Source organism: Balaenoptera acutorostrata, chromosome 14 (assembly GCF_949987535.1).
Source record: "Balaenoptera acutorostrata chromosome 14, mBalAcu1.1, whole genome shotgun sequence".
NCBI classification, from domain to species: Eukaryota; Metazoa; Chordata; class Mammalia; order Artiodactyla; family Balaenopteridae; genus Balaenoptera; species Balaenoptera acutorostrata.
This window is the reverse complement of record NC_080077.1, coordinates 26,078,373-26,090,553: the sequence shown is the minus strand read 5'-3', so window position 1 is coordinate 26,090,553 and position 12,181 is coordinate 26,078,373. Positions and strand designations below refer to the sequence as shown.

Here is a 12,181-nt window from a genome sequence, read left to right as displayed (position 1 = left end):
AAAGCAGGATTTGCCAGCAGAATATTAGAAACAACAGTGCATCCTTGTTTAAATGTTGACACAACTGGCACACATGGGTAGTACTAGCTGTCAGCACTCCGAGACAGAGAGTGGAATTTTTTAAAAATCCAGGGATGAAAGAACTAGACCTTTAACAGCTAAAAAGTATTTGGGGAAGCAATCATTGTAGCCAGAAAAGATTAAGAATGGGAGGGAGGATACGAGGAACGGTGACCAGAATGTGAACATTTTCACTAAGTTCTACGCGGGGCGAGAAAATATCACTCAGGCAACATTTTATACAAAGGAAAAGGAGTCCAGTTTCCGGTCCGGCAATGAAAAGAGCTTGAAAGTCATTCCTCCATCCTAACAACAAGAAAAAGCTGAACAAACTGAAAAATCAACAACTCTTCTTAAATCCCTCAGAGAACTGAGGTCACAAACCGCTGGCCCCCAGATTAGAGAGGCAGACAGGCAGATACAATGAATCACAACTTACCTGAGCAGAAATCCGCAAGCAGAAACCCCCTCAGGAACCAGCGCCAGGGTGGGGAAAGCTGAACTGTAATTGAAGGATTGCTGGAGGCTCAGAGTACACAAATCTGAGAATTAAAAACTCCAGAGGGGCCCAAACTCAGTTAGTCTCGCCTCTAGGAGCCCTACCAGATTCTCACAGTGGAGCTCTGGGGAAGAAAACCTTCTCGTGCTTCCAGCAGAAGGAGAAGAGGAACCATCTTGAAATACGCCAGAACGTGCTGATCTTCTTAACAAGGTCTGCCCTCAGGAGAAACTACTTCACCAGAGCCTAACCTGCTGGGGTTTTATCAGAGCCTAACTCACCTGGGGGGAGGGAAATTCCCAGCCCCAGCTGGTTCTAGTCTTACTCTGCGGATGGGAAATACCCAACTCCAGCCCTGCGAGTTATCTTGTTCCAATTAATGGGGGAAAAGAAGAAGCAACAGAGAAGCGCTTGTGAAGTTCACAGCCCAGCGGCATAGGCTCACTACAAAACTGAGACCTAATCATAAAACTATAAAACGTTTTCCCTTGCCCCACACCTAACCACCAGCCACCACATTATTAAAGGCCTATGTACTGCAGTCCCTTTCACCTGGTACATTGAGTTTATCTTTCAAGAAAAAATTGTAAGTCATACTAAAAAGCAAAAAACACAGTTTGAAGAGACAGAGCAAGCATCAGAAACAGATTCAGAGATGGCAGGAATGTTGTTGGAATTATCAGACCAGGAATGTAAAATAAATATGATTAATATGCAAAAGGCTCTAATGGAAAAAAAATAGACAACATGCAAGAACAGATGGGCAATGTCTGCAGAGAGTTGGAAATTCTAAGAATGAACCAAAAGGAAATGCTAGAAACCAAAAACACTGTAACAGAAATGAAGAATGCCTTTGATGGGCTTATCAGTAGACTGGACATAGCTGAGGAAAGAATCGCTGAGCTTAAGGAAATGTTAATAGAACACTTCCAAAATGGAAAAGCAAAGAGAAAAAAAAATCAAAGCAGAATATCCAAGAACTGTGAGACAACTACAAAAGGTGTTACATACGAGTAATGGGAATCCCAGAAGGAGAAGAGAAAGAGAAAAGAACAGGAGAAATATCTGAAGCAACAATGGTGGCAAATTTCCCTACATTAATGTCAAACCACAGATCCAGGAAACTCAGAGAATATCAAGCAGGAATAATGCCAAAAACAAAACAAAACAAAACAAACAAAAACTACACCTAGGCACATCATATTCACACTGCAGAAAATCAAAAATAAAGAAAAAATCTTGAAAGAAGCTGGCAGGGGGTTGGGGGAGAGAGCCTTACCTATAGAAGAGGAAAGATGAGAATTACACACAACTGCTCCTCAGGAACCATGTGGTCCCAAAGACCAAATCAGCCCCTGGTAAAGGAACTGAGATCACCATCTTCTGATGTTAGAATAAGGTATCATAAGCATCAACAAACTCTTAAGCCCCAACATATTCTTAGTGCAGTGCAGGACTCTCAATATAGAGTTAAAACTTACCTTCTCCTTCTCCAATTCCCCAGCGTTTTCAGACAATACACATAGTTGGATGTTTTGAAGGGCCAGCATTAGCATTCATCTTCTCCATCTGGATTCGGAACAAGGTGAGGCCAAAGTTAAATTTTCTCACTTCAAACACTGAATCTTCTTGGTTCTAAATTATTCATTAGTTACTCCTTTATCACATTCATAAGACCTGTCTCAGAGGGTTGTTAGAAGGATACAATGTTAAAACACACATCTGCCAAAAAGGCAGAGTAAGTACTAGTGCCTTTCTGTATTTATCAGCCCGTATAATACGTCATGTGTTCTTAATCTCTTGTAGGGAAACTAAGGCATCAGGGCCCGTCTGTCCATTAGCCTCACCAGGCACCATGCTTAGAGCTCAGATTATTTTTAGGGGCTCATAAAAAATGTTTTAATTTCTTTTACAATCAAAAGTTAAAAAGTTAACTTTGGGGGTCAAAGATTATATTCATCTTTATACCAGCAGAGTCATAAAATATAATTTTTGTATTTTTCTACAGAGGAAGGGCCCCACCAAGGCAAAAGTACCTTGGGCCCGTCACAGTTATAATGCAACCCTGGGAGGGAGGCTATCCCAGTTCAAAGCAAGCCAGCTTCAGGCAAGGAAACAAGAGAAATCTGAATTTTTTCAGAGGAAATACCTGTGTTCTCTCTCTCCTCCCTACACAAACCCAATGGTTCTAGCCACACTTTCCCTCCCTCTCTCCTCTCATTTTGTTAATGTCATCATAAAAATAAGTAAGTGATCTCAATAAGTTTTCTCCTGTAGGCAGAATGTATAAGAATGCAATATGTGTGTTCAATAAGCAAGGGATCAGGTGAGTTCAAAGAACCAATTTCAGTTCTTAATGAACAGGTCCAGAGTTTTTACTCACAAAAGACCATGCTAATAACTACTGTTTATCAGGATACAGCATGCAAAACATTGGGCTAAGAGATAAACAGGCATTATCTCTTGGAATCCTCAAAAATCATATGAGGTGAATACCATCCATTTGTACAAATGAAGAAACAGATTCAATAAGGCTGAACCACATGCCCAAGGTCACATACCAGGAAGTAGGAGAGTTGGGATGGAAAGCCAGACTCTTAAACCTTGAGGGAGGCACCGTCTTCTGATCTGGTGGAGGGATGGTTTTATATGTTGAAGGGCGCAAGCTATAGAGTTCGTGACTATGGCAGGATTGAAGCCATTGTAGGCCCAGAAACTGATACCCAATTCCAGTTCACTGGTATTTAAAAAAAAAATTTCAACACTTACACTCTCACAAGTAGACTGAACCATGTACAGGCCACATATACAGGCTTTGCTTTGCTTATCCTGTATTTCAAGTGCAGGTCCAAAAGAGTTCCAGATGTGAAAGCAACGTTAATGGAGTCCAACCTGTCTCTACTGCATCCATTAAGTTCTCAGGCCTAGAGAAGCTAATGTCAACTCATCAAATGATATTCCATTTGTACAATAAATATGAACCTGGAAAAATCCCCATGTTTCTAAACATTAAATAAATAATAAAAACCAAACTAAAACAAAAAATGTATGTAATATATTTAAATATGAATTTATATTAATTTCTTTTAAGAGCTTTTTGAGAACATTGGCTACCTAGTTGTGGTGTATTTGGTTGTCTACTTTTACTTCAAAGCATGAACCTTTTAAAGTCAGTGTGGATATCCCTCTCTGTTTTTACAAACACTCACCACAGTCTCAGAAGTTATATCAGCCTCATATTGATTAGAATTGATGTTTTAATTTTTAAAGACATTCCCAGCTTTAGACCTTAGCTTTCTTATCTTCAACCCCACATTCAATAAATGTCTCTTCATTTTCTGTGGCCCATGAGAAAGGTGGTTCACAAGTGCTTCTAAAGACACTCGATCACGGTCTGTGTCTGATAAATTCGGACTGGCATTCATTCAACATTTATCAAGCAATTATGTGTCAGGCACTGAGCAAAGTGCTTAGTGTAAATGGAGCTTCGTGGGTTGTTTTGTGTCTAAATAATGGATGAGTATTAAAATTCTCACCAAAGCTAAAGGAGAAGCCAAGCAAAAGAAAAGATTACATTTTCTGTTAGAATACCAAGCTGCTACCCATTTTACAGTTATCATATTTGAGATCGTGGTAACTATAAAAAGACCAACTATTTAATTACATGGTGGGTACAAGAATGGCCTCAGTTTAAACAATGACCTGAATGTAAAATATGTGGAGACTAGGACCAAATTTTATACACTTCTAAAACCCACCAACACCTACTACAGCACTATACATAGATGATACATATAATAACTCTTCCAGTTATTATTCCTGAAAAGAAGTCACCTCAAACAGAGTGGCATAAAAAATAACCATTTTATTACGCTCACAGATTCTGCGGATACTGCTTGTGTCTGCTCCATGACCTCCGAGGCCTCAGCTTGGAAGAACGGAGGCTGTCTGGAGGACAGGGAGTTGGAGCCATCTGAACCCTTGGTCACTCACACGTGTGGTGGTTGATGCCACCTGTCAGTCAGGACATGAGCTAGGAACCTATACATAGCTATCTGTGGAGGTGCTTGGGCTTCCCTTCAGCATGCTTGTTGTATTTCTAAGAGTAGGTGTCCTTAGCACTTGGTGGAGGTCTTTAATGACCTAGCCTCAGAAGTTACACAGTCTGCCCAGTTTCAAGGAAAGGGAGCAGAGACCTCAATCTCTCAATGGGAGGTGCGTCAAAGTCACATAATAAGAACAGCATGTTGGATGGGAGATAATGCTGCAACTATCTTTGGGAAATAAAATCTGCCACAAGTATGGAATAATCAATGAACGACCCAACGATACCATCAGCAATTGGCATTAGTACTTCTCTCAAATATTTGAAATCTTCTTTGACGGCACGGTGTGATTGCGCTTTCACACCCTCTTGAAGTCAGTTAAGGCCTGATGACTTGCTTCGATCAATGAAGTATGAATGGAAGTGACTAATATAACTTAGTGCAGGAAGCATTTACAGTCAACTCTCATCAATCACAGATTCCATATTTACAAATTCACCTACTTGCTGATATATATTTGTAACCCCCAGATCAATACAGCACTTTCTGGATCGCAGGTGGATATGCGCGCGCGTAGAGTGGTGAAAAAGCTGAGCCACTGGCTGCACATTCCCAGCTGAGGTGGAGCAAGGCTAAGCTGTGCCTTCTACTTTGAGGTCTTATATAGTAAACGAGTGTCCTTTTCACCGTTTATTTAGTGCCACATTTTTCACATTTCTGTGCTTCTTGCTGGTGGTTTTGCCATTGTAAATGCCCCCCAAGCAGTGCTGAAGTGCCATCTAGTGCTCCTGAGTGCAAGAAGGCTGGGATGTGCCTTTCCGAGAAGATGCGTGCTGTACGCACTTCATTAAGGCGTAAGTTACAGTGCTGTGTTTTGTGAGTTCAATGTTAATGAATTAACAGTATATATTAAATGAGTTATCTTTATACAATAACACACATAAAATGAGCTTATATATTGATCTGTTGATGAAAATGTTATAACCAGAGGCTCACAGGAACCTAAGTCTGTATTTCTTCTAGAAGTGCTGGTTCAGTATTGACTAGTTCAATGTCCGTGGTGACCTTATAGAACGTATATACCTGCCGTGAACAATAAGAACCAGCTGGAATGCCTGCTGCAGGATTCTCCCGTGCTTGCTCCCTGCTGGCATGAACCTGGAGGCCCCTGGTGATATAAAGGTGCCACGTGTGCTGTAAATCTTAAAATATCTTCATAATGTCACATAAACATCAATTAATATGAGCTGCTGGAAAGAAAAATTTTACCTTAATTCATCAACAAGAAAACCAGCTAGATTATTTGACACATGAGTATAAAACTTGAGCCTTCTGAATTTCATGGTTTATTCTAACTGAAATTATATTAGTTTAAAATAAATCCTTTTCTTTCCTTCCTTCTTTTATATGACTAATTATCACCTTGTAAATATAGATGATTCGGCTTAGTCACCTGCTGTTATCTTCATTAATTGTATATTCCACACCCTATAAAATGAACATCTCCAAATTTAGCCTCAGTTTTTCTACAAATAAAATGCTCTTGCCTTCAAAAAGCATCAATAACTGTAAAAGGTATGGTGCAGATGAAAAAGAACAACAGATTTCTTAAGCAACAGTGTAAATTACTTCCCTTTCCTCTTTAAAAAAAAAAACCTTTCTGTAAAGTAAAATTGTATTCTTAGCTTTGCAAAATTACCTACACAATGGATCACATCTGTTACATAAGTTAAAATAATAAGGCTATTTTAAAAGATACGTCAAAATTCATTATTAAGCCTTCACTAAATAATTCATATTTAGTTCAGCATAATAATAGATTTGCTATAACACTAGAAAGTGTCAGGTATCCGCAGGTCACTGCATACCTGTTTGGGCCAGGAAGGGGAAGGAAAGGTAAAGACATCAATTGCTTTAAAAGCAGGAGGCCCATACAACAGGGTATTATTCAGCAATAAAAAGGAATGAAGTACTGATACATGCTACAACATGGATGACTCTTGAAAACATTACACTAAGTGAAAGAAGCCAGTCACCAAAGATCACATATTATATATAATTCCATTTATATGAAATGTCCAGAATTGGCAAATCCATAGAGACAGAAAGTAGATTAGCGATTGCCAGAGGCCAGGAGGTTGGGAGTGACTGCTAAATTGTACAGGGCTTCTTCCTGGAGTGACAGAATGCTCTGGAATTAGTGATGATGCCTGTATAACATAGTGAATATATTGAAAAACAATGAATTGTATACGTTAAAATGGTGGCTTTTATGTTATGTGAATTATATATCAAAACAAAAAAATGTAAAGCACTAGGCACACCTCTAGGATGGCTATAATAATAAAGCCAGATAATAAGAAGTGTTGGTAAGGATGTGGAGAAACTGCCCATACCCCACTGGTGAAAATCTAAAATGGTGCGGCCACTTTATTTATTTATTTTTAATTATTTTTTATTTTTAAAATTTTATTTTCTGGCTGCACCATGTGGCTTGTGGGATCTTAGTTCCCCAACCTGGGCCCCGGCAGTGGAAGAGTGGAGTCCTAACCACTGGACTGCCAGGGAATTCCCATGGTGCAGCCACTTTAAAACCCAGTTTGGCAGTTCCTCAAGAAGTTAAATATAGAGTCAGCATTTAACCTAGCAATTCCATTCCTAGGTATTTACCCAAGAGAAAGAAAACATATGCCCATATAGAAACCTGTATACAAGTGTGTATAACAGTATTGCTACTCATAATAGCCAAAAGTTGGAAACAATTCAAATGTTTATCAGCTGATGAATGAATAACAAAATGTTTATCCAACTGAATGTTTTTCAGCCATTAAAAGGTATGAAGTACTGATACATGCTACAACATGGATGAACCTTGAAAACATTTTGCTAAGCAAAAGTAGCTAGTCATAAAAGACCACGGTCTATATGCTATGTTTGTGTCCTCCAAGATTCGTATGTTGAAATCCTGATGCCCAGTGTGATGGCATTGAGATGGGGCCTTTGGGAGGTGATTAAGTCATGAGGGCAGACCATTCACAAATGGCATTAGTGCCCTTATAAGAGACCAGGGAAAGCTCCTTGCCTCTTCCACCATGTGAGGAGACCATAAGTAGTCCCACCAGGAAGAGGGCCCTCATCTGACCTTGCTGGCACGCTGATCTTGGACTTCCAGCCTCCAGAAGTGTAAGAAGCACATTTCTGTTGTTTATAAGCTACCCAGTCTGCGGTGTTTTGTTATAGCAGCCCAATGTATTGAGATACTGTATGATCCCATTTATAGGAAATGTCCAGAATAGAAATAAGGAGCAGATTAGCAGTTCCCTAGGACTGGGTGGTGGAGGATTGAAGAATGATGGCTAAAGGGGTTTCAATGGGGTTTCTTTTGGGGGGTTGAAGATGATGACAATATTCTAAAATTCATTGTGGTTGATGGTTACACAACTGTGAATATACACTAAAAACCACTGAATGGTATGCCTTAAGTGGGTGAATTATATGGTAAGTGAATTTTATCTCAATAATTCTCTTAGAAAAAAATACAGAATAAATCTAACCAAAAACTTTCAAAATCACTAGGGTCTGGCCACTGTCCCTTCTCTCTCTCCCATCTCACCTTCCCAGCCTGTTAGGTCTGGTGGGATGACTCAGGGACGTGGGGGTCATTTGGGTGGAAGAGGACAAGAAACCAGTACAGTTGAAGATTTTCTCCAGGTGGGACTGTGGTCCCACCTACTGCCTCCCCCTAGGGTCCCTGACGGCTGTTTGGGCCCTAAGCTGCCATCTAGGTGTGAGTGAGGCTTCCCGCTTGCCCCAGGCTGGGTCCCCGGATCCAACCGGCATGCTAGCATTAGGCCCACCGGGGTGCGGACTGGAGCGGCCAAGGTCAGAGTCGGTAGGAGCATTCCCCCTCCCCGCCCCCACTCCCACCTTTCACTGAAGGCGCACCCAGAGGGCGGGCCTCGCTCACTTCCCTTCCCAGGAGTAGATAGATGTCAGCAGAACCAGTTCCCCGTGGGTGGGGCCGTGGGAGAGGTTCCCAGACCGGTTACACCAGAAACCCCACTGGCCCCCTGCTCGGTCCTCTGCCTCCGGCTCCCAGAGTGGATGCCTCTGTGTACCTGTTAATTAAAAAACAAGGGCGGGCCCACACTCAAACATCACCCCCCACCCACCTAGGTCCGCCCCACCCAAAACCCCACCCCTGCTTACGTTCCACCCCGTGCCTACACTCCGGCCCCATAGCCAAGGCTTTTTTTTTTTTCTCTTTTAGATTGGGGTTCTGTTTTACCTTGTTGATTCACTGTTGTTGATTCTTTTATATTTTTATTTTTCCTAATAAATCTTTTATTTTACTAACATTATTTTATTCTTTATACTTCGTTAGTGATCTCTCCTTTTGGCTTGTTCCCCCCACCCCTTTTTTTTTTTCTTTTTTCTGTTGTGGTTTTATTTTACCTTGTTGCAGTTGTTTCAATTATAGTTTTATTTTTCCTAATACATATTTTTTACCTTTCTAATTTTATTTTGTTTTTTATGCTTTGATATTGTACTGCTCCTTTTTTTCATTCTTTCTTCCTTTTTTTTTTTTTTTACTGTGCCACAAAGTTTCGGGATCTTGGTTCCCAGGCCAGAGGTCGGGCCTGAGCCCCTGTGGTGGGAGCTCCAAGTCCAAACCACTGGACTAACAGAGAACCTCAGACCCCAGGGAATATCAATTGGAGTGAGGCCTCCCAAAGGTCCTCATCTCAGCACCAAGACCCAGCTCTATCCAGCTGCTTACAAACTCCAGGACTGGACGTCTCAGGCTAAACAACCAGTAAGACAAGAATACAGCAGTACCCAACAACAACAACAAAAAAAATGAAATGACAAAAAAATTTGTTACAGACGAAGGAGCAAGGTAAAAACCTACAAGACCAAATAAATGAAGATGAAATAGGCAACCTCTGAAAAAGAATTCAGAGTAATTATAGTAAAGATGATCCAGAATCTCGGAAACAGAATGGAGAAAATACAAGAAACATTTAACAAGGATCTAGAAGAACTAAAGAGCAAAAAACAGTGATAAACAACACAATTACTGAAATTAAAAATACTCTAGAAGGAATCAATAACAGAATAACTGAGGCAGAAGAACGGATAAGTGAGATGGAAGATAAAATGATGAAAATAACTGCCAGGGAGCAGTATAAAGAAAAAAGAATGAAAAGAATTGAGGACAGTCTCAGAGACCTCTGGGACAATATTGAATGCACCAACATTCGAATTATAGGGGTCCCAGATGAAGAAGAGAAAAAGAAAAGGTCTGAGAAAATATTTGAAGACATTATAGTCAAAAACTTCCCTAACATGGGAAAGGAAATAGTCAATCAAGTCCAGGAAGCACAGAGAGTACCATACAGGATAAACCCAAAGAGAAACACACCGAGACACATATTAATCAAACTATCAAAAATTAAATACAAAGAAAAAATATGGAAAGCAGTAAGGGAAAAGCAACAAATAACATACAAGGGAACCCCATACAGTTAACAGCTGATTTTTCAGCAGAAACTCTGCAAGCCAGAAAGGAGTGGCAGGACATATTTAAAGTGATGAAAGGGAAAAACCTACAACCAAGATTACTCTACCCAGCAAGGATCTCATTCAGATTCAACAGAGAAATTAAACCTTTACAGATAAGTAAAAGCTAAGACAATTCAGCACCACCAAACCAGCTTTACAACAAATGCTAAAGGAACTTCTCTAGGCAGGAAACAAGAGAAGGAAAAGAGCTACAATAACAAACCCAAAACAGTTAAGAAAGTAGTAATAGGAACATACATATCGATAATTACCTTAAATGTAAATGGATTAAATGCTCCAACCAAAAGACACAGACTGGATGAATGGATACAAAAACAAGACCTGTACATATGTTGTCTACAAGAGACCCACTTCAGACCTAGGGACACATACAGACTGAAAGTGAGGGGATGGAAAAAGATATTCCATGCAAATGGAAATCAAAAGAAAGCTGGAGTAGCAATTCTCATATCAGACAAAATAGACTTTAAAATAAAGACTATTACAAGAGACAAAGAAGGACACTACATAATGATCAAGGGATCAATCCAAGAAGACATAACAATTGTAAATATTTATGCACCCAACATAGGAGCACCTCAATACCTAAGGCAAATGCTAACAGCCATAAAAGGGGAAATCAAAAGTAACACAATCATAGTAGGGGACTTTAACACCCCACTTTCACCAATGGACAGATCATCCAAAATGAAAATAAATAAGGAAACACAAGCTTTAAATGACACATTAAACAAGATGGACTTAATTGATATTTATAGGACATTCCATCCAAAAACAACAGAATACACTTTCTTCTCAAGTGCTCATGGAACATTCTCCAGGATAGATCATATCTTGGGTCACAAATCAAGCCTTGGTAAATTTAAGAAAATTGAAATAGTATCAAGTATCTCTTCTGACCACAATGCTATGAGATTAGATATCAATTACAGGAAAAAAACTGTAAAATATACAAACACATGGAGGCTGAACAATATGATACTAAACAACCAAGAGATCACTGAAGAAATCAAAGAGGAAATCAAAAAAATACCTAGAAACAAATGACAATGAAAACACGATGACCCAAAACCTATGGGATGCAGCAAAAGCAGTTCTAAGAGGGAAGTTTATAGCAATACAATCCTACCTCAAGAAACAAGAAAAATCTCACATAAACAACCTAAACTTACACCTAAAGCAATCAGAGAAAGAAGAACAAAAAACCCCAAAGTTAGCAGAAGGAAAGAAATCATAAAGATCATATCAGAAATAAATGAAAAAGAAATGAAAGAAACAATAGCAAAGATCAATAAAACTAAAAGCTGGTTCTTTGAGAAGATAAACAAAATTGATAAACCATTATCCAAACTCATCAAGAAAAAAAGGGAGAAGACTCAAATCAACCGAATTATAAATGAAAAAGGAGAAGTAACAAGTGACACTGCAGAAATAAAAGGATCATGAGAGATTACTACAAGCAACTATATGCCAATAAAATGGACAACCTGGAAGAAATGGACAAATTCTTAGAAAAGCACAACTTTTCAAGATTGAACCAGGAAGAAATAGAAAATATAAACAGACCAATCACAAGCACTGAAATTGAAAGTGTGATTAAAAATCTTCCAACAAACAAAAGCCCAGGACCAGATGGCTTCACAGACGAATTCTATCAAACATTTATAGAAGAGCTAACACCTATCCTTCTCAAACTCTTCCAAAATATAGCAGAGACAGGAACACTCCCAAACTCATTCTATGAGGCCACCATCACCCTGATACCAAAACCAGACAAAGATGTCACAAAAAAAGAACACTACAGGCCAATATCTCTGATGAACATAGATGTAAAAATCCTCAACAAAATACTAGCAAACAGAATCCAACAGCACATTAAAAGGATCATACACCACAATCAAGTGGGGTTTATCCCACGAATGCAAGGATTCTTCAATATACACAAATCAATGTGATACATCATATTAACAAATTGAAGGATAAAAACCAT

General features: G+C 39.4%; 1 pseudogene; it reads left to right on the top strand.

The window, feature by feature from the left end:
- Positions 1-3,208: 3,208 nt before the first annotated feature.
- Positions 3,209-3,487, top strand: LOC114238929 (ATP synthase membrane subunit K, mitochondrial-like; annotated as a pseudogene).
- The last annotated feature ends 8,694 nt before the right edge of the window (positions 3,488-12,181 follow it).